General features: G+C 49.4%; 2 long non-coding RNA genes across 4 annotated transcripts in view; one reads left to right on the top strand and one right to left on the bottom strand.

The window, feature by feature from the left end:
* LOC144324247 (uncharacterized) overlaps nt 1-8,831 on the bottom strand; it is a 28,876-nt gene extending 20,045 nt beyond the window's left edge. For all 3 annotated transcript variants that reach the window (XR_013389768.1, XR_013389769.1, XR_013389770.1), the window contains exons 1-2: nt 8,693-8,831; nt 8,061-8,244 (exon numbers count right to left, since the gene is read on the bottom strand). This is a non-coding gene — a long non-coding RNA (uncharacterized LOC144324247). The remainder of the gene's footprint in view (nt 1-8,060; nt 8,245-8,692) is intronic.
* A 1,238-nt stretch (nt 8,832-10,069) lies between these two features.
* LOC144323096 (uncharacterized) lies at nt 10,070-20,002 on the top strand. The gene is made up of 3 exons (XR_013388632.1): nt 10,070-10,336; nt 10,734-10,862; nt 19,783-20,002. It is a non-coding gene; the product is annotated as an uncharacterized LOC144323096 (long non-coding RNA).
* Nucleotides 20,003-21,144: the final 1,142 nt, after the last annotated feature.

Below are 21,144 nucleotides of genomic sequence, written 5' to 3'. Positions count from 1 at the left end.
GCAGGCTCCCCATGGAGAGTCTGAGGCAGGGACTTGATCCCAGGACCCCTGGATCACGACCTGAGCCAAAGGCAGATGCTCAACCACCAAGCCACCCAGGTGCCAGATGGATCCGCAAAGTGACCAGAGAGTCCCCTGTGCCCCTTCCTCCCTGTCCAGGGCCCCCTCATCCATGAGCTCTCCTCTGAGACATCTGTATGCTCTCCTCGCCCACAGGCACCTGCTGGCAGGAAACCAGGGCATCGGTGGTTGGCACCTTTGTGTCATTTCAGTCGGGCCTCTGGTTGGCACGGCAAAGCCTCAGGGCCACACTTTTCCTTGAGTTGAAGAACTCCAGGCATGGCAAGACTCTGCAGGAGAGATGAGACGGGAACGGGATGGGGGCTGCAAAGGCAACCTAGGGCCCTGAAACTGCATTATCTATGTGGGTCTGGCCAGCTCAGGCTCTGCCCCCCTGAAAGCGTTGGCACCCCTCAGAGTTATGTCCTCGGTAAAGGTTGCGCCTCCCTCCATGCTCCTCTCAGGGTCATCTCTACAGCATCTAGCACTTCCACTGCCATCCAGACCCCATATTCTCAAATCCTTACCTCCACCCTGAGGTCCCTGAATACCATGCCTGAGTATCATCAGGCTGGTTTCCACCTGACACGTAGATCTCCTTCCCCACACCTCTGCTCTTTCCCCCAGAGTTCCATCAAAGTACCCCCATCCACCCTGGTCTCACCAGGCCCAACGTCATGAGCCATCCTGGCCTCCTGGGACTCTCTCCCTTGCTTTCCACAGCTGCTCTATCTGCATGACCCCTGCTGCCTACACCCCCATCCTCTCCATCCATTCTGTCATTGCCTTAGTTGGAGCCCTGGAACCCTCACTTGCCTATTGGGGCATATTATATCGGGCATATTATATGTTCGACGTGGCTTTGGGGAACTGGTGTGCATGGCTTTTCTGCTTAGAAAGGATCAAAAAATAACTTTGGTTTTAGAAATCAATATAACTTTTATCATTATCAAAAACTTTTAGCCTTTTTTAAATGAAGAATATAAACAATCAGTAACTATTGTTGACTATCACCAAGAATTCTCATTCTGAGAAACTCTATTGGGCAACATTTACAGCAAGGAGAGCTTTTAAAGTCCAAGGGCCTGGCACTCTCAAGCACCATTTGATACGTATATATTCTATCTTAAGTGTCACGTTGTTCATTCAGGGGCATTAAGTACATTCACCTTGTTGTGCAACCACCAGCACACCCATCCACAGAATTCTTTTCATCTTGCAAAGCTGAAACTCTGTACCCCTGAAACACTAATTTCCTCCTGTCTCTGCCCCCGGCACCCTCCCTCTACTTGTTGTCTCTAGGAGTTTGACTGCCTTAGGTACTTTCCATGTGGACTCGCCTGAAGCCTGCTTGAACATCTCGAGCCTTTGCCCTTGAGCTCTCCTTTGCCTGCAATGCCCTCTCCTGACTTTCAGACTCCCACCCACCCTTTTAGACCCATGTGTCTCCTTCCTCTGAAGCATTCCTTGCCTATTAAAGTCAAGTTCATAACCTCCCTCCCACCCCATGGCATTCCCCCACTGACCCAGCAAATACTTCAGTTTGCACATATCTGCAATGATTTACCTACACAGACAGCTCCCTGAGGCCAAGGACCCTGCGCCTTTTGTTCATCACCAAGGCCTCAACACCCTGCAGAGCCAGACTCATTAGCTGAAAGATGTCCCGTCTCTCCCTCAGCTCCATCCATCAAAGACCAACAGATGTCCTGGGATCCCCCTGTTCCACCAAGGACCTCTCTACTTCCCTGGGCTCCAAACCTTTGTTTTTCATTTCATTAGGTTGGGAAAGAACAGTTCAGCTTTTTCCCAGGAATCCCAGCAATGTGCCCTAGTGGCCTAGGCAGCCCCTTCCCCAACAAGTGTGACTGGTGACCTCTGTGTGGCCACCGGCCAAGATCTTTGTTCTACAGGGGAAGTGCAGACAGGGTGCCCACGAGCAACAGGTCCCACCAAAGATGTGCAGCGCTGATTGCCTCTCCCCAGCCCGGCCAAGACGGAGGGAGGGCAAAAGGCCTGAGTGAGGCCTAGAGCGGCTCTGGTGCCCGCACCTGCTGGCTCCGGGCGGCCTGTAGGCCGCTGCTGCTCTCCGGGTCGTGACCCCGCCCTGTGGTCTGCTGGTGTCAGGCGGGTGGCTGAGCCATCTCACGTGTCGGCAGCAGGCCTCCACCCCGTCTTCACGGAAACGCAGCAGTGGCCACTAAACTAAACATTGGACAGAGGCAAGTTTCAGACGGTTCTGGAGGCTGAGCTTTCTCTCTGAGGAACGGTCCTTGCCAGAACTTTAGGCCCCAGTGAAGATTTCTGCTCAGGCGCAGGGGACAGGCCTCCACTGACCGTCTGGCTAAGAGAAACGCTTGGAGGTTGATGGCATTTCAGGTCAAGCGCCCCCCGTGCTGGCTGGGGCAGAGGCTGATCTTGGCTACAAGAGTAGCCAGAGATAGTCCGCATCACACTTGCTGGGCGGAGAGGAGATTCCTGGGTCCTACCCGGATAATCCGATTAGCTGGTTCTGAACCTCTGGGAGGGGTGGGGGTGGGGGTCCATAAATCTCCCTAATTAATAAGCCCCCACCCTGCCCCCAGGGAATTCTTATGCTCACTAAATCTTGCAAAGCTTTTCCTGACGGGTCCAATAGCAACAAATCCAACAGGAAGAGAAAACTCACTTCCGTCCCAGGGTCCAGATATGAGCAAAGCAAAAGAGTCACAATCATTAAGCCACCACCACCCGAGGGCAATGGTCGTGTATTTGTCTCCAGAAACCCAGTGCCTGGGCAGAGGGTGGTCTTGGCCCTTGGAGGAGGTTATAGAGGAAGGAGATGAGAAAAGAAGGGGGTCTCCGGTGGGACTATCGTACAAAGACATCAGCCTGTGGGGTCACAGCAAAGATGAAGATGGATGAGGGGCCCCACAGCAACATAAAATCACATGCCAGGGATGGATCTCAAAAATGTGACAGTGAAAGAAAGCATCACAGGAGGATAATACAGTAAGTTCCATTTATATGAATTTTTAAAAACCGATGGATGCAAAGAGCATATTGCACAGGAACGCAGACGTAAGCCCTAAGTCTGTAAAAAGCAGTGAAGGAATGATGGCTCTGGAATCCAGATGGGTCCCTTGCACTATCCCAGTGGGAGAGGGGACCACAGGGGACTTCAAAGGTACCTATTCAAAAAAAGAAAAAAAAAAAGGTACCGATTCATTTCTAGTTCTTGAACGGGGGTGGGCGGACACTCAGATGTGGGTGCGTGTACCATCCTGCATAGATGATGTATGAAGGCTTTTAAACCTACAGATGAAACAACGAGCAGCATAAGTGTGACCATGGCTTGTTCGTCAAATTCTGAAATACTGGAAAAGGCAGGCCCTTCTAGAATTTGTGGCAGGTATGGCTTGAGTGAATAAGAGGAAGTCCCATGGACCACGGGGACTGGGGATGTTTGGCACTTGTTACTACTTGAGCTCACCTCGGGGACAGGGAGGGGCAGGTGAGTGAGGTGCTGGGGAGCTGACTGGGAGAGAAGTTACAGCGTCCAGGCCACAGGCCTTGGGCTGACAGCCATGTCGCAGAGCCGGGTCCTGGAGAGAAGGGGGACATGCCAGGGTCAGCAAATCCAAAAGGGCCATGATGGGAAGGAGGAATTCAGACTGGAAGTCAAGCAAGTGGGACAAGAGGAGGGTACATGAGATGGGGCGTGATCTGAAGGAGCCAGCCTATAGGAATTCTCTGAGCTGGATTCGGGCCCCATCTGGTCTGTGGCAAACTTCTGGAAGTAGACCTGACGTGAAGGAGAATGTCAGCCCCAGAGGGGATGCCAGTGTACAGAGCCACAGGTGGCCAAGAGCAGCCCCCCTGAGGCAGAACCCAAGGTGGCCCCATGAACCATGACCCCCCCCCTCCCCCCAGGGACATAAGCAGCCTTAGAAGAAAATTGTCCACTTTCTGGCTCAATGTAGAAATCCCTTCTCCATCCTGTCACAAATTCCCAAGCTCGGACCATTCTAGAGGCACAGGACCTCTGGAGGGTTCTGTCCCATTGTAAATAGTCACGCCTTCTTATGGAATCTTTTGTTCTGAGCTGCATTTCAGCCTCCTTGGCATCTTCCCCCCATCGTGTCCCCTGTGCTTTCAGGAGCTATGCAAAATTAGCCAAGTCCCTCTTGCACCCACTGGGTTAGCAGGACTGTGGGTCCTGGCCAGCAAGCAGAATGAGGTCCCACTAGGGGAATGGTGCAGTTGACGCAAGGATGTGCCAACCTGACTGCCTCTCAGAGCAGGACTTGCTGTGGTCAGCACACAGCCTCCAGCTCTCTGGGGTTGGCTGAGAGCTGCCTCACACCAAAACGACTGATCAGGGGCAGGTGTCTAAACGCTGGCCACTGCGTCCCCCACCGGCCACTTCAATGGGCCACATATGCCCGTGGGCTCGGCTTTGTGGGGCCTGCATCCCAGCATCAGCACCCTCCGTGTGCAACCCTGCTTCCGCTCCCTGACCTTCTGCTCCCTGACCTGCTTGCCAAACTCCAGCTCAGCACCTGCTTCCAGAAAGCCCTATCTGCCACAGAAAGGGAGTCTTTACAACAGATGGAACCAAAGAGGAGGTGGTGTTGGATGCTCGAGCAAAGAAAAAAAAGATGGTCTTTCCATTTTCAGATACCTGATTCTCTGCAGCCTTTGCTAAGAGTCTGGGGGTTCCCTAAGAGCTCCTTCAAAGGACACAGGAAAGGATTTTCTTCAGGAGAGAATCCTCTGCACCTCTCCAACCTAAGCGGCCTCCAGCGGATAGTTCAGAATGGGCCAGACTGCAAACATCTCAGCTCCCTGCCCCTGGGCAGGACTGGAAGAGCCATCACCCTCTATTTGTTGACGCCAGGACGGGATTTGCTAGCCCAAACCAGCAGAACCACCTGGCAGTTTCCACTCACTTGGAGAGGGTTTCCTTTCAAGTTCAGTTCCTTTCCCAGCCCTGGAATTCCCAAAAGCAGCAGCTTCCTGGTTCTCCCTCCTCTGGACCCATAGTACTGAGTGTTCTTGCCCCATTATATGCAATTAATTAGGCACCGCTGTAGGACAATTCCCAGGCTCCCGGCTGCTCAGCTCATTGACTTACCCTCTGAATTAGTATTTCCTACTGAAAAATAGCAACCAGCTAGGAGCTCTCCTTATCCAGGTTTGGGGTTTTTTTTGTTTGTTTTTTGTTTTTTGTTTTGTAGAAAGACGACTATGCCAGACTTCCTCCTAGCATGGCTATTGGGTTAAATTACAGGGCATGATTTCCAATCTTTTCTTTTTAAGTGACTTTTGCTATCATCGTCACTTGTTTTTATTATTAAAACAAGAGAAAGTCATTGTATTGGTTTCCTATTGCTGCTGAAACCAATTACTACAACCTCAGCAGCTTAAAACAATCCAAATTCATCATCTTATAGTTCGAAGGTCAGAAGTCCAAAGTGGCTCTCACAGGGCTAAAATCAAGGTGTCAGGAAGGCTCCCTTTCCTTTTTTTGGAGGCCCTACAGAACCCCCTTCTTACCCCTTCCAGCACTTCTGGGGGCCTGGCCCCCTGCCATCGACACTGGCAGGTGGAGTCTCTCCGGGCACCATTCTTCTGTGCCTGCTCCCCCTCCCCCATGTAAAGACGCCTGTGATTACACTGCGTCCCCTGGATTATCTAGGATAATCTCCCTTTCAGCTGATTAGCAACATCAACCTCACCTTAATTCCCTTTTGTCGTGTAATCTTACATACAGGCTCTGAGGATTAGGACGGGGACATCTTTGGAAGGTCATTATTCTGCCTACAACATACATGCTCATAGAAAATTGAGAAATACAAAGTATAAAGGAGAATATATAAACCACTTGCCATCCCGCTGCCCAGAGATAACCAACAGGTACAGGTCAGTGGATCTCCATCCAGTCCTCTGTTCAGAGCATGGCTTTTTGCTTAGCAAACTAGATTTAGGTAATACTATAGGGTCTAGTAACTTTCCTTAATGGTACGCATGTATTCCCATGCTATTTAGTATTTTGCTACATTTCATCTTTTAATGGCTTTCTAGGATTCTACTATGTAGATGTACTACAATTTATTTAACTTAGTTAATCCTCTGTTGTAAGGCACATACTTTATCTCTAAGTTTTCTTTATGCCTAGGAGCCCGGTGGTAAACATCCCTAAAGCTACATCTTTATATACGTTCTTAGGCTACATATCCTAAAGGTACCCCAGAGACTGGGTACCAGCCATAATATTTGTCCTGTAAAGTGGGATGTTTTTGAGACTGAAAAGGGGTAATCTTAAAAGTTAACAGTAACTAATAACTAAGAATAAGCCAGGACTGATGTGGGCGTGATCCCTTTGCCCACCTGGCCTCCCGAAACGTGGCAATGATTCACATTCCCACCAGGAGCACCCAAGTATCCTAGCTGTAAGCCTTTGCCGAAATTGCCAGCCCCCCTTCCTGCCCCCAGTCGCGTCTTCCTAAAACTGAAACCACACAGAGGCAAATGCCATTCTAACTCTCAGGGGACAGGTGGCAGTGGAGGCCCGTTTCTGGAGGCAGGGAGAGGACGGCTAAGCCATGGCTGGCCCTCGTTGCCAATGATTTTACTTTAGGTGAGTCTATCGTGGCTTCTGATCCAGGTACAGGCTGGATTAGCTTCAAGGCAGTGGTGACCGGCCCCCCCTCCCTACACAAGGATGCAGGGACAGGTTCCCTGGATCCTGGAAGAGGCACCTTCCCACAGAGCCTTCCCCAGGCCCAGGCAGCTGTCCCCAGGGAGTCCGACAGCAAGACAGTATTACCTGAGCAAATTCACCTGACAAACTTGGCTGAGCAGGAGGCACTGACCCTGCAGAGCCAAGGATGAGAGCTTGAAGCTGCAGCCAATTCCCCACACAATGTTTCGGGGACCAAGTTACACTTTCTAATCAGAGAACCTCCTTTTGGATAGAACCCTCTGAAACCATCAACTGTCAAGAACACACTCAAATAGGGGCGCCTGGGTGGCTCAGGTCATGATCCCAGGGTCTTGGGATGGAGCCCCGCATTGGGCTCCTTGCTCAGTGGGAAGCTGCTCCCCCTGCTGTGCTCTCCTCTGTCTGACAAATAAATAGGATCTAAAAAAAAAAAAAAAAAAAAAAAAAAGAACACACCCAAGTAAGGCAGCTGAAACCAGTAACCCAGAGGCCACTCAGCAGACGTTTGACTCATTCTTGTTGACTCATGTGCTGGAAAAGCAAACCCAAATGCGCCCCGATAGCAATCTAGTTTGGGAGCAGTTTCACTTGTTAGCAACTGGCTATCGGCCTATAGAGAATGTAAGCCTTCAGATATCGGCCCCAGACCCCTAGGTTACCCTGCCGTGAAGACCCACACGGCCGGCTTCAGGCCTTTGCATCTGCAACTCCTTGCCTCCCTTGGATACCCACTGGCTCACTCCCACTCAGAGCTCTGCACAAATGTCACCTGCCCATAGAAGTTTTACCTGATGGATGATCCTATCAGAAATAGCCCCCCCAACCCCCCTGCCTGGTTTCCCTTCATCACACTTACCACTACTCTCCATTGTAGGGTACACTTAAGGGCCTCATTACCTGTCTCCCCGCGTTAAAATGCCAGGTGCCGGGGGATCCCTGGGTGGCTCAGCAATTTAGAGCCTGCCTTCAGCCCAGGGTGTGATCCTGGGGTCCCGGGATCGAGTCCCACGTCAGGCTCCCTGCCTGGAGCCTGCTTCTCCCTCTGCCTGTGTCTCTGCCTCTCTCTCTCTGCGTGTGTCTCTTGTGAATAAATAAATAAAATCTTTTAAAAAAAATAATGCCAGGTGCAGGATGGTGACATTTGCATTTACAGCCCAGGCCCCAAGTCTTAGGCCAGCGCCTGGCACATCGTAAGAACGCAATAAATACTTGTTGAAGGAGTGAATGAATCCTAAAGTTAGTGTTGAGGCAAACACAGAACAGCCGGCCTTTCACCGGGCAGATGGGGACTCACCTGAGTGGTATGTGGGAGCCAGGCGACGTCTCGAGGGGCTCTGGGGATAAGCTGGGGTGGAGAGAGAGCCAGGGTGTGTGGCTTGCGGCCCTGTGGTTGCAGACACCATAGGGGGAGGGGGGTCACGGCCAGGGGCTCCCTCCTGGTTTGACAGCCGCTCTCCTCAAGCCCTGACCTGGTAAAACTGGAAAAGTCTAGAAGCATCATTTGACTGATGGGAAACTGAGGTCCAGAGAGACTTAAGTGGCAGAGCTGGGGTTCACACTCAGGTCTATCTGACACCCCGTCGACTCTTCTTTCTAAAATGCACCACCACCCCCCGGCAGTGGGAGGAGGGAGTCTCTGGGCAAAACTGCTCTGGAAAACCTTGACCAGCAGCTCCTCTGATGGTAGCAGAACAGACTCCAAACAATATTTCCTCTGAATTTTTACAATTCTCTATCAAATGACAACGCTGGACTTTGTATAACGGCGTTGTTCTGCAGAACTTTCTACAATAATGGAAATATTTCTCTTTCTGCGCCGTCCCATATGGTAACCCCGAGTCACACGGGGCTGGTGGGCCTCTGTGGCTAGTGGGGCTGAGGAAGTGACTCCTAAGTTTTAAATGTGATGTCACTCAATCAACTTACATTTAAGTATGAATGGCCGTCTGTGGCTAGCGGCTACCGCTCCTGGACAGCACCATTCTAGAAACTTGTATAGAGAGGCCTTACTCTGGAATAGGAAGAGGAGGGGCAGGTGGGAGGGAGAGATGGGCGGGAGGAGAGAGCTGGGGGGGAAAGAGACGCAGAGAGACACGCAGAGGGGGAGAGGGAAAGAAGGGGAGAGGGGGTAGAGGGGTGAGGGGGCGAGGGAATGAGGGGGAGAGGGGGCGAGAGAGAGAGGGAGTAAGGGGGAGAGGGAGAGAGGGGGTGAGGGGTAAGAGGGAAAGGGAGTGAGGGGGAGGGGGGAAGGGGGAGGGGAGAGGGGTGAGGGGGCAAGGGAGAGAGGGAGAAAGGGGGTGAGGGGGAGAGGGGGTGAGAAGGAGAGGGGGTAAGGGGGAGAGGGAGAGAAGGGGAGGAGAGAGAGGGGTGAGGAGGTGAGGGAATGAGGGGGAGAGGGAAAGAGGGGGCAAGGGAGATAGGGAGAGAGGGGGTGAGGAGGAGAGGGGTAAGGGAATGAGGGGGAGAAGGGTGAAGGAATGAGGGGGAGAGGGTGACAGGGAGGGAGAGGGGGACAGGGGGAGGGGGGAGAGAGGGAGAGGGGGAGGGGGGAAGAGGAGGAGGGGAGAGGGGGGCGAGGGGGAGAGGGAGAGAAGGGGAGGAGAGAGAGGGGTGAGGAGGTGAGGGAATGAGGGGGAGAGGGAAAGAGGGGGCAAGGGAGATAGGGAGAGAGGGGGTGAGGAGGAGAGGGGTAAGGGAATGAGGGGGAGAAGGGTGAAGGAATGAGGGGGAGAGGGTGACAGGGAGGGAGAGGGGGACAGGGGGAGGGGGTAGAGAGGGAGAGGGGGAGGGGGGAAGAGGAGGAGGGGAGAGGGGGGCGAGGGGGAGAGGGAGAGAAGGGGAGAGGGAGAGAGAGGGGTGAGGAGGGGAGGGAATGAGGGGGAGACGCGAGCGCGCGGCCTGGCCGTAGTTCCCCGCCGCGGCCACGAGATGGCGCCCCTGCTCGCAGGCCGGGGGTGGGGGAGCGCGGCCGGCGCCCCGTGGCCCCCGCGGCGCCCCCTGCACCTTCGCGGCTCGCTCTCCCCACCTGCCCCCCCGCGCCCCGCCCCCGACTCCGCCCGCCTGGAGCCGGAGGCCCGCGGAGGACGTCGTGTGAGGCGGCCGCGGGGTCCGGGGCCGAGGGCTCTGAGCCCGCCGAGCTCGTGGCGCCCGAGGCCGGGGCGGGGGATGCACCCGGGGCCGCTCCGCAAGCCCCCGCGGGGGCGCTCCCAGCTCCGGGCCGGCCGAGCCGCCAGGGGGAGGGCAGCGTCGCGGGGCGCCCTCGTGCGGCGGCGGCCGCTCCTGCCCTGCGCCCTCCCGAGCAGCTGGGGGGGGGGGACCCCCCAGGGGCCCCGAGTGGGGTCCGGGCCACCTGTGCTCGCACGAGAGCCGAGCCTGGACGCAGGAAGGCGCCCACAGCAGCCCTGGCCCCCGAACCCGGTCCCTTCGGACCCAGCCCCTTGGCAGCCGTGACGGGAATCGCTACGGCCCCGAGGTCATCCGAGGTCAACCGAGGCAATAACCAGGAGCATCATTAATTCCTGAGGCCTCAGTGGCTCATTTATCTCTGATATGCACGGGCATCAAAGGAGGGTATTTATAGCTTGGAAACAAGCCTCCCATTCTTCCCCTGCTGTGATAAATAATAAAAAGCGCCCGGGCTCCTTCCTGGGCCATCTCTTTCCTGCTGGTCCCAACTGTCCCCGGACAAAAGCCAGCCCAGCGCTCCCCCCTCTCTCTACTCCTGCTCTTCCCTCTTGAAGGACCGGGCCACAAACCCGGCCCTGCCACTTACTAGCTGTGTGACTAGGGCAAGTGACTTAACCTTAACCTAGGCCTCAGTTTCCCGGTCTGTGAAATAGGGCTGATAAGAGCATCTAAGGCTGGCCTGTGAGAACTACACGACCCAAAATGCTCAGCACAGAGCCTGGTACAAAATAATGCCAGCGGCCTTCGTCAGTACCTCAAAATCCTTATTTTATCCTACCAGGACTTGTAGCTGGTGTGCACCCTGTATCTTTCACGTTCCACGGTGGCCTGTAAGAGATGAGTGAGGACGCATGGAGCCCCCACTGGAACCCGGGACTGCCCAGCTGTACCAGGAATCGGATCATTGTAGGTCTGTATGCAGGGGAGGCGGCCGGGGGCAGGGGGGATCTTCAGCCTTAAGGAGGCTGTGAGCTGGGCCCAGGTCAGTTTCCTAACCTCTGCACTCTTGACGTTTTGGTCCAGGTGACGCTTTGTCGGGAGGTGTCATCCTGTGCGTTTCAGAATGTTTAGCAGCATCTCAGGCCCCCACTCACTAGGTGCCAGTAGCAGCCTGCTAGTCGTGACAGTCAAAACTGTCTCTGGACATCCCCGCATGTCCCCTGGGAGGCAAAACTGCCCTGGGTCGAGAACCTTTGGTCTCGGCAGATGGGGGGAGTGCGGAGACCTCCCCGCAGGTACCTGGTAGAGCTAAGGTGACGAGGCAGGAACGAACGGAGAAGAGACTCTCCTGCCAGACCCTCAGGGTTGAGCACAGAGGTGAGCCCTCCGAGAGGAACACCCCCCACGGCCTTCCCCAGGAAGAGTGTGCCCTGCTTGGATGTGCACCTCCGGGTGGCCCCCGGCCACAGGTCAAACACATAACCCTGCCCGGCCCAGGTGCCCTGGCCGAGGAACAGTGCCCCGGAGCCCCCACGGGGCAGACCTCGGGTCAACACTCATCTTCGGGCCAAGGACCCCCCGAGTGCGGATCCCTGCGCTGCTCCTCACTCACTGGGCGACCTCTCTGGGCCTTAGGATCCGCATCTGTTAAATGAAGGCATTAAGAGCATTTACCTCTTAGGGTCATTATGAGGATTCAGTGACTTAACATATGTAAAGTGCTTAGCACAGAGTCTGGCACATGGCAAGTAGGAAGTAAGTATTCGTTAAATAAGTCAAAACCCAAAAGGCAGAGGCCACAGACCAGGGGACACAGGCTTCTTTAAGTCAGAAGTCGCCCCTGCTGTGACCTCGGCCCGGAAGGTGTGTTTCCACGGGCCCCTGGGCATCTGCGCCAGGGGTTAGGGGCTGTGTGCATGCGGATCTCCGGGGATCCCCCCTACAGAGCTCGTTGCTCTTAAAGTCAACCTCCTTCGCCCAGACAGAAAATTCAGCCCAGGGGGCTTCGGAACTTCCCATTCGACAGCCCCTGGGGACTTCTTTGATTTCCGTGTGTTGGGAGGAAAGCCTTTCCCTCTACCAACTTAGGTCTGAGGGGTGGGATTAGAGACCAGATTAATAGGACAAAAGGCCAAGTGCGTCACACACTAGTGCGGGAGCACCGAGTAATGGGTAACTCACTGGAAAACCAGAGGTAGAGGTGTATATACCAGTTTAACCAAAGGAGGGCGGTGGTCAGGGCTTCAAGGGATGGAAGGTTCGATGAGGAATGTATACACAGTTTCTCCAGGAATGTCCCTGTGCCCCATATCCCTGCCTCCCTGACGGAGGCTTCCCTGGAGGGCTGGGGGTAGGGTGGGCAGCTGGTCTCCTAAAGCTCTATGCTAAGGGGAGTCCAGACGAGGCTTCTATGCATCTGCTGTTGGGTTGTGGGTCCCTTCCTGGGAAGTACCTGTGGAGGGAGAAGGCGTGAGGGAAGGAATCGGGGTGAGTGGATGTGGCCTTTTGGGAGCCCTAACACTTCTGCTTAGCAGGGGAGGCAAAACCCAAGTCAGGAGGCCTCCCCGACACAAGCTGGACAAGCCCCCCAGCGTTGCCAACTGCGGTGTGCTAGTGACCCATGGCTGTGTAACAAACTACCCTAAAACATCTATCTCGGCTTAAACAATAAACATTTATCATCTCTAACAGTATCTAAGAGTCAGGAACTTGGAAGCAGCTAAGCTGGGTGGTTCCGGCTCAAGGCCTCTCACGAGGTCGCGATCCATGTGTTGAATGGGGTTGTCGTCAGCCCAAGGCTTGGCTGGGGCTGTAGGGTCCGCATCTGAGAGGCCTCCTCTCACAGCTCTTGGCGGGGAACCTCAGTCACCACGGCACGGACTGTGATAGGGCTGCTTGTGTGACTGTATGAGGTGGCACTAGCTTCCCTCTGAGTGAGCAGCCCAAGACAGAAGCTAATGCAGAAGTCATAATGTCTTTACTGGGCGAGGCTTAAAGGCGTGTTCGGTCACTGCCATTGTCTTGATGCCCATACAGGTCAGCCCTGATATAATGCGGGACACTACACGAGGCCAGGAAAACCAGGAGGTGGGGGGCATTGGGCACCATCTTGGAGGCTCTCTGAAACACTGTCCCAGAAGAATGTTCACCTGGGCGCTGGCCCAGGTGTCAGCCCAGCTCAGGTACACCCTTGTAGAAGACTCTCAGACAAAAATCCATCCCTCTGGAGTGGGATTTGGGGCTCCTAACCACTGCCCCAAGCATACCCACTCAGAATTGGGTCATGAGTCGTCCCCATGAGTCATCCCCATGGCAAAGGCTACAGGCAAGACACCAGGTGGGAGAAGCACAGGGTTCATGGGCCCTTCTCTCAGTCAAGACCAAGAAATAAAACCTTCATACAAAAATAATAATTAAAAAAACAATAACAACAGCAGCAACAGTAATAGGGAAACATGCAATTTTTTAACTATAAGATATTGGCCCAAGATTATAGAGGAACAGACATAATGGGGCTGAGGCAGTTCTGCAGGCTTCAGGGACATGAGTTAAGTCCTATCACCCAAGACCCTTCCTGAGTTCCAAGTCCAGATATGGGAAACTACTGTTAGCTTCGCGCCGTTTCCTGCTAGCTCATGCCTCCCAGCCATTGCATATGCTCTTCCCTCCGGCAGGAATACCTTTCCCTCAATCTTCCTCTTCTTGGTCACTGTTTATCCTTTCAGACTTGGCTCAAGGAGCACTGCCTCCAGTAAGCCATTCCCAATCCCTCATCTGATGAAGCTGTCCTCTTCTGTGGTCTCAAAGCATCCTCACCTCCCACAGATCTCTACCGTGTTTGACCCCACTCACCGCTTGCTCCCCCACTAGACTTGAATCTTCTTGAGGGCAAGGCAACAGTGTCAGATTCATATTGTATGGTGCCCAGCCCAGTGCCTGGTGCATACTCCCACTAAATATATGTTTGTAAAAGGAAAGGAGGGTGGGCAAGAGGGAGAGAGAGGAGGAGGATAGGCTCAGGAGACAGCAGTAATGCATCACCTTTCTTTCTCCCCTTCATTCCCAAGAGTGGGGCTTCAAGCAAAACAAACCACTGTCCTCTGCCCCTCCACAGCCCAACCACAGTACACTGGAGAGTTCTAGTCTCTATCATACAACACACTGTTTGAGAAATAGCTTTCAGTATTAAAGGTGCTCAAAAAAAGGGGGTGGGGGAGGAGCTGCAGGAGTATTTGTCCTCAGGATATCTTGACTTTACTAGAGGAGTGTGGGGCTATCCACAGGTTGAAACCACTCCATGGTGACAATCTCTGTGACCCAGCGGGTTCCCTGAGAGCAGCCAACAGTGCTGACCGGAGGTGAATGTCTGTGATTAAGTGACTCAAGGCCATAACAGGGTGACTCTAGAATGAGATCAGCTGTTGGAGAGAATTACAGGGGACTGAAGGTTTGGGGACACGTGAGGTCCCTTGGAGTAGCCCAAGGCCACTGTCTGGGCCCATTCTGCCTAGATCCCTAAGTGAGAGCTCTCCCTGCCACCTCTGGGCATGCGTTAGCCTTCTGGTTATTCATAGCTACTCACTCACATGCTGTTTCCACATGCATCAAGTTAATATTTTAAATATTAACTGTTTTGTTTTGGTTTTCTGTTTTCTGAAAACTCATGTACTGAGAATGAATTAGTCATACTTCTTGGTTCAAGGCACATCAACTTTATTAGCATATGCAGGTCTCACTTTTATTTTACTTTTTCCCCCTTCCCCTCTGTCCCACCCCCAGCCTCATTTTCTTCCTCTTAACCATTGCTAAGATCCTGTGTGTCCTGCTAATCCATATTCCTATTTGCATCCAGATCCAGTATTGGTATTATTTTGTACATATTTTTTAAAAATAAGCTGAAGTGGTCAGCATGTATGATATATATATCATTCTCTTCTTACTCTTGTCCGGTCAAGATGATGAGATTTTGAGATGGCTCCAAGTTGATATGAGTCAAGATGGACCAGAGCATTTCTTTCATCTGCTGAATAGTACTCATCATTTCATATAACATTTTATTTATCCGCTTTCCTATTAATGAACTTCTAGGTGTTTCCAAATCCTATTACATATTCACATGTGTCTCTTTGGGGGCTTGGACAAGAGTTTCTTTAGGCTCAGCATCCAGGAGAGCTGGGTTGTAGGACCTACCTGTAGTGTTTCACTTAACGCTTCCAAACTGTTTCCCAGAAAGTCACAGCAGTTAACATTCCCATGAGACTTTGTTGTCCTCCATCTTTGGCAGCACTTGGTATTATCCAACTTTTTAAAATTTGACAATCTGATGTGTATAAGGCCTATATCTACATCTTAACCAAATTTTCCCTTTCCATCCCCATCTGTTGTGTCCACCATTCAGTGTCAGGCTGTTCTGTTCTCACTTCCTCAGAAAGGGATGTAATGGCCAAAAGCAGAAGATGAGGAGGAGGCACAAGTGTTTGCTTCTGGCTTTTGAGTTTCAAAATCCTAGACTCTTGGAGGGCCAGAAAGGATTCACAGCACAGAAAAGTGATTTCAGGGAAAAACATCACAAAAGGGAGAGGAAAAGAAGGTACCCCCTTGAACAGCCCCACTTGAAAAACAGGGGGTGAGCTGGGTGAGGAGTGTTGAAAGGCAAGTTCCTACCACTTGCAGACCAGAACACTGATAGCTGAGACAGGTACCCTAAACACAGAAAGTGAGCCAGGTTTCAGGACAGCAGCGCGTGGCAGGGACGGTTTCCCTGGATGCCACCTTCTCCCAACACTTCTCAACTCTGGCTGCAATATGGAGGTCTATCCTCATGTTGCCAGGTCTTTCCATTTTTTCAAGAGAATCTAAAATCAAATTTTTTGTGTGGAAGCTCCCCTTTAAAAAAAATGTTACTATAGAAAACTTCAAACATATTTAAAAATAAACAAAATAGTTTAATGAACTTCCTTGTACTCACCACTGAGTTTCCCTAATTATGGACTCACGGACAATTTTGTTTCATCTATAACCCCACCCACTTCCCCCTATCTTCAATTATTTTGAAGTAAGTCCCAGACACACCATTTTCCTTGTAAAGATAAGGACTCATTTCTAAATATAACACAGTGTCATAACTAAACAAACCCCGATAATTTCAGATCAAGTAGCCTGTCAGTGTTAAATTTTACTTTTCTCGTGAGCGTCATGTTTATTTTATATTACTTTATTTTCTACAGTTTGTTAGAAACAGGATCCAAAGTACATGCATTGCAAGCAATTGGTGCTTTTAAGTTTCTTTTAATCTACAGGTTGATCCCCATCTTTTTGTCCCTTGCAACGCATTTGTTAAAGCCAGATCTTTTGTCACATGATTTCCTACAGTCTGGATTTTCCTGGTGTCATTTAACATGCTTCTCTGTTTTCTGCATTTGCTGGTAACTGGTAGTTGGATCTAAAAGCTAAAGCTCTACTTCAAAAAAAAAAAAAAATGTTCACAATCTTTTCAAAAGAATCTTTAAATACCCTCTGAGCCAGACAAAATACCTGCTGGACTGGATTTGACCTGCATGCTACTAATTTGCTTCCTCTGGCTTAGATGTTAATGATCATGAACAAAAGGATTCAGGGACCTCTATCCTGAGCTGAGCCCCAAGGAAAGAGCAAAATCTCAAATTAATGTGTAGGATCTGAGAGCAGGAGGCCATGTGCCTCACTTTCCAGAGAGAATCCAAGTCAAGGAGGTAGTAAAACTCAGGAGAAGGGAGGAGCGCGTACAGCTTGTTGAGGCCTGGCAGAGGGATTTTGCAGGCACTCAAGAGCAGCCCAGAGGTAGAGAGATGCCCAGTCCTGAGGGACCCTGCATCTCCATAGCAACCAAGGAGCATCTGCCCTGCTCCACCCCCATGCCACGGGAAGTCCTCCAGAACCACACAACCCAAAGGGGGTGGGGGGCAGATTCCAAATAGCTAGGCTGAAGATCAGGACTCCTTGATTGGAATGGGAGCCTGTATTAGACGTCCAGTTGTATTAAGGAAAACAGAAGTTTAGGTCTCTTCATCACTTGCGTTTGCCGACTGAGATTTGTACCCACTACACATGGGAGTCTCTGGGGACTCATTAAAAACCCCCTTGCAAAAAAAAAAAAAAAAAATCCCCCTTGCAGCACACCACAGAGCCGTGCATTTGGGGGTGGGTGGGCTCTTTCCTGAGAATTGGACAGAGAAGAAGAACCCTCAGAGGGCATTATTGATTCTGGAAATCTTCTTTTCCTTCTGTTGGATTTTGATGGAAATATTCATCTAACTTTCTGGATTTTGTCTTTTTTTTAAAAAACATTTGAGCGCACTTCATAATTAATTTACTAATGGATTGTATTTTTCAGTCTGAACTGAGGTTCTTGTTTTTAGTAGAAGAATTATGACTCCATTCACTTACCATTATGTTTAGTCATTTCCTGGGTTCATATTTTGTTTCAATTTTTATATTTCCTTGCCTCTTTTCCATTATGTCTTTTGTTTATTTGTACCTTGCAAGTAAGTATGTATGCTAAGTCATATTTTTTTTCAGCAGTAATGGGCAATTAACTTAATAAAAAAAAAAATCAAACTTGAGATCAGATTCGCAGTTACCAGAGGTTGGGGTGCAGGGGTGGGGGATTTGGAGGAAGGTGGTCAAAAGGTACAAACTTCCAGTCATAAGAGAAATAAGTACTAGGGATGTAATGTACAACATGATGACAAGAGCTAACAATGCCGTAAGGTATACAAGAAAGTTGTTAAGAGGGTAAATCCCAAGAGTTCTTATTGCCAGGAGAAAATGGTTTTCCTTTTTTTCTTCTTTTCTTTTTATTGTATTTCTATGAGGATGGATGTTAGCTGAACCTATTGTGGCAATCATTTGGCAATATGCCCATCAAACCATCATACTACATACCTTAAGTTTATAGTGATGTATGTCAATTATTTCTCAATAAAACTGGGGGGAAAAAGACACGAGAAAGATTTCCATTCCTTTATGGCTACTTTTTAAAAAATTTTTTTAAAAATTTAAAAAAGATTTTATTTATTCATGAGAAACAGAGAGAGAGAGGCAGAGACAGAGGGAGAAGCAGGATTCATGTAGGGAGCCTGATGTGGGACTTGATCCAGGGACTGCGGGATCATGCCCTGAGCCAAAGGCAGACACCCAACCGCTGAGCCACGCAGGCATCCCATGACTACTTTTTTTAAAAAACAGATTTTATTTGAGAGAGAGCAGGAGGGAGACGGTGAGGGAGAGAATCTGAAGCAGACTCCATGCTGAGCATAGAGCCCTATGTGGGGCTCAATCCCACAATTGTGAGATCATGACCTAAGCTGAAACCAAGAGTCAGATGCTTATCCCACTGAGCCACCCAGGCGCTCCCTTAAGTTAGTTGACTGATGTGTGTTTTGACCATTACTTAGAGTGCTTTATCATGCACTTTCCCAGTGTATGTATATCTTTTCCTCATAGTAACTAATCTCTCTCAAGGCCAGTTAATTAAATGTCGTAAGATTTGTGGCAGCTTAAGTTTGGATCCAGGATCATAGGAAGTTCGTACATCACAGGTAGATAAAGACGTGAAGTTAAAAGTTTTGTTTCCCAGAAATCTATATTCTCCAGATCTATCTAGGAAATCAGATGAATATGCATTAAACTACATGATCATATGGTTTACATTCTTCCATCTGGTCCAAAGAATGGTGTCTGTCCAATCTCTTGCTAAAACATGATACATCGTATTATGCTATTCTCTAGATCTACTAATTTAGTAATTCCGTTAAAATGAAAAATTTGGCTAGTTGGGTATCCATTCATTTATTTCTTCATCCAATTATAATTTCTAAAGATAACCAATAAGAAAAACAAAAACCACTTTTCCATATTTAGTACTAGCAACACTCAGAATTTTTAACTCTCTTCTGTGACGGTTTTTGTTTTTTGTTGTTGTTGGTTTTGTCTTGGTTTTGGTTTTCTGCTTTTCACCACCTACCAAATAAAAGCAAAAAATACTCAAAAGAATGAGAAAGATCATCAGAAAGACCATCATATAATGGAAAGGATATGCTTAATAGTAAAGTGCTAGGGACAGTGAGCATATATGACCTCAATGTATAGTTACAAAATAAGCAAAAATGGGCATAAAAACAAGGAAATTTCATTCCAGAAAACACCATTGTCCTAAGAGATTTTGCTGTCCTATCCTCAGTTAGGCTTGAATTCAATTGCACAATAATAGAAATGTAAACATGGCAGCTGAAGACAATGGAATATTTCCCCCAAGTAACAAGATGTCTGGCACAAAACCTCCAGGGCCAATGCAAAGCCTGTGGAAGTTACCAAGTATCCAGGCTCCTCCTAACTTCATGCTTTGCTGCAGTGTGCTGTTCTTGACCTTGAAGTGTAGAGAAAGATTATTTTCAGCTAAAGGCAATTAAGAAGTAAATACAAGAAACGTCCTCTGCACCACTCTACTTAAAATGAATCCAGACTTAACTTTCTAAACCACCCAGTCTAAGTCAATAGCCTTTTACAAAAGGCCCACAGTGTGCCTGGAATTGGGAAAGTCCGGGTAGACCAGGCATGGTTTCCACTTTGGGGAATGTGGCAGAGACTGCTAGCTGCCCACCCACTATCTAGTCTCCCCTAGTAAACAGATGGTTTTGATTTCGTTCGGGGTAGTAATGCACTCAGCTAAAGGATGGCATTTCCCAGCTTTCCTTGTAGTTAGGACTGGTCATATGACCTCTGGCCAAAAAAAAAAATGGAAATGGAAATGCAGAGCTTCCAGGAAGATTTTTTTTCCAGGAAGATTTCCAGAGTGTTGCTTCAGCTGGAGGTGAGGTTTCATCCTTTTCCCTTTTTAATTCCTGTTCCAGGAATACAGATATGGTAGCTGAGCTCCAGCAGTCAATTCTGAGACTGGCAGAGAAGAAAGAGTGAAGAAATGGGAGTGCCTGATGACTCTGTGAAGCCACGATTCCAGCCCTGGACTGCCAGATGTCTTAGAATCCTTAGCTATTTAAATTACTGTTATTAGAATTTTGTGCTGTGGGCAACCAACCCAAATCCTACATAGTATAAAGATGTTCAATGAGATCCATCTGCCTTTCTTTCTACTCCCTCTTTGACTTCTCTGCTTGCTTACAGTTGGACCTCTACCTCGTTGTGTAGGTGACATACCATTTCTCCATATCTCTGGCCTGCCATACCAGCTATTATCTTACCTATTTCAGTAACTTGTAAGTTGTTTGAGTGGTACCCTGCTAAGCTCTGCCTGGAACCCTAGTAACTATATCCATGGATGTTCCTCAGCCCTTAGTTTGGACCTCAAGGCTATCCCAGCTGAGAAAAAGTATCTTGAGATAGAATCAACGGACAACTTGTACTATGTCGGATTTCCAACTGTCCACATCAGTTGCCCATATGGTCTCATATATCAATCAGGCCACAAACATCCTCCCAACTAGTTCAAAAAGATCAGAAATGTACATGCTAAGTTCTCTGGCTACAATAAAATGAAATATAAAGCGACTACCAAAACAAATAAAAAATAAACCAACTACTTGGAAATTTAAAAATTCATACTAAATCAATAATTGAATTGGAAAGGAGCTCAAGAACACAAAAGGAGTTTATTCAGAAAACGATAATGATTGAAATAGGCCACAGTAATCTCTGTGGAGTGTGTCCAACAGCAGTACTTTCAGGAAATTTTATGATTTAAAGTGTTCTCTGTTTTGGTGGTTGATAAAAAGAGAACATTTTATAAATAATTCAACTGAAGATATTAGAAAAGAATAGGAAGACAAGCCAAACTAAAGAGGAAAAAGAATAGGGGCCCCTGGGCGATTCAGTCAGTTAAGTGTCTGACTCTTAGTTTTGGCTCAGGTCAGGATCTCAGGGTCTTGGGAAGGAGCCCTGCACTGGCCCCCAGTTGGGCGTCCACCTCAGCCTCCAGCTCTGCACTTAGTGCAGTCTACTTGGGATTTTCTCCCTCTCCTTCTGCCCCCCTCTCCACTCCCATGCATGCTCTATCTCTCTAAGACAAATAAACAAAAATCTTTTAAAAAAATAAAGAGGAAAAAATATGATAAAAATAGAAGGAGATAATTCTGAAAGTGGAAAATAATTTCATAGGCTCAATAAATAAAACCAAAAGCCAAGTATTTAAAAGTCAAGTCATAATTCAATGACATTTGATGTGCAAAAGGAGACACCAACCACTATCTAAAAATTTA

This window comes from Canis aureus, chromosome 11, assembly GCF_053574225.1.
Source record: "Canis aureus isolate CA01 chromosome 11, VMU_Caureus_v.1.0, whole genome shotgun sequence".
NCBI lineage: Eukaryota > Metazoa > Chordata > Mammalia > Carnivora > Canidae > Canis > Canis aureus.
The sequence above is the reverse complement of the archived record's forward strand: the minus strand, read 5'-3'. Positions and strand labels throughout refer to the sequence as shown.